The sequence below is a fragment of the Nanorana parkeri genome, unplaced genomic scaffold (assembly GCF_000935625.1).
Source record: "Nanorana parkeri isolate BGI_ZX_2015 unplaced genomic scaffold, ASM93562v1 scaffold488, whole genome shotgun sequence".
NCBI lineage: Eukaryota > Metazoa > Chordata > Amphibia > Anura > Dicroglossidae > Nanorana > Nanorana parkeri.
In genome coordinates this window covers 239,030-240,588 of record NW_017306756.1, presented here as the reverse complement: position 1 = coordinate 240,588, position 1,559 = coordinate 239,030, and the positions used below count along the sequence as shown (strand labels likewise).

Here is a 1,559-nt window from a genome sequence, read left to right as displayed (position 1 = left end):
CACTGGCTTTGACGGAGTCAGCTCTCTTCACCTCGCACCTCGGTATGTTTCTACATATTTCAAAATTAGCATTTCTCTTCATTTATTTATTTATTTTTATTTACAGGGGACATATAAAAGTTTTGTATAGTTTGTTATTTATTTATTCCAGGACTTGCTATGGGGTCAGTGTTTTTCCCCATAGTTCTCCTAAGGGTAACGGGAGGACATAAACTAGGCGTCCTCTTTCTAGACTTTTCTTATAAAAGGTATTTCCAAAAACTTGCTCACAATACCCCCATCCGGAGTTCAGAGACACAGGTTGGCCATTCCTAAACCATAAAACGATATCTGAGATCCAGGAAAGTGTGTAAGACCTTATGCTGTGTATAGTCATCACTAACCAGACGTTCTTGTCTGTCCACAGGTTCAGGCGGCTGATGTTTTGGTGACCAGATGATCAGCTGACCCCATGAAGGTTCCATGGTGGCCATTATCAATGTTCAGTCCCAACCACAGCTTCTGGTCACTGGTTCCATGATCCACTGGCTTTGACGGAGTCAGCTCTCTTCACCTCGCACCTCGGTATGTTTCTACATATTTCAAAATTAGCATTTCTCTTCATTTATTTATTTATTTTTATTTACAGGGGACATATAAAAGTTTTGTATAGTTTGTTATTTATTTATTCCAGGACTTGCTATGGGGTCAGTGTTTTTCCCCATAGTTCTCCTAAGGGTAACGGGAGGACATAAACTAGGCGTCCTCTCGTGACCCAAAGCTCAGTATATAGCGAGCTACAGCTCACGGCATACTGAGACCACCGCAGCCGGGACGCATCCCAACATTACTGTCTGGATCCACCCAGCTGCATGATTGACAGCTGGCTCTGCCTATCTAGAGCCAGAGCCAGCTGTTGCCGCCCTCTCCCCCGTCCGTTTCGCCAGTCGGCGCTGGAGGATCGGAGCGGGGAGGGGGAAATCCCTGCAGGGAGCCATGAGTGACATTCACCGCTCTCTGCAGGGACATGATGGAGAAGTGAGCGAGCAGCGGTATGTGTTCGCTCACTTCCCGATCTATTGAGCCGACGTGTGACAGTTTCATTGTCTCAGGTCGGCTCGAACTATGAGGACGAGTGTAAATCACTCACCTCATAGTTCTCCTTTAAGCTGGAATATACACACTGAATAAGTCTGAGCACTGACCCCTTCCTGAAAGAAAACAGTGTTTATAGAGCTCAGTAGCTGAAGCTCAAATTTAAACGCTAAATGAGTCTTATCATTGACCCCTCCCTGCCTGCCTGCCTGTTCAGAGAAAGGGGGAGAGATTTTCAGATAGAGAGAGAGAGACTGAAAGTAAAGAGGTTCTGCTGGGGTTTTAGTTTTTTTTTAGAAAACCATAAGGCTCCATAATCAAAGTTCTTGGGATACAACCTGTATTAAATTCCCCATATCTGCACCGGGAGTGATCACATTGGCTGATGGGCCCCCTGTGTGTGACGTGTCCATCTCAGCGCGCCGCCGTGTACTCAGGCGGCTGTCGGCTGGTTCCTCACGGCCGAGGCCCAGGGCTGCCACCTG

General features: G+C 46.8%; 1 protein-coding gene across 1 annotated transcript in view; it reads left to right on the top strand.

The window, feature by feature from the left end:
- Positions 1-417: 417 nt before the first annotated feature.
- The window catches only part of GPR20 (G protein-coupled receptor 20), a 3,536-nt gene continuing 2,394 nt past the window's right edge, over positions 418-1,559 (top strand). Inside the window, exon 1 of the mRNA XM_018560928.1 lies at positions 418-564. The gene's annotated coding sequence lies outside the window, so the exon portion shown is untranslated. The remainder of the gene's footprint in view (positions 565-1,559) is intronic.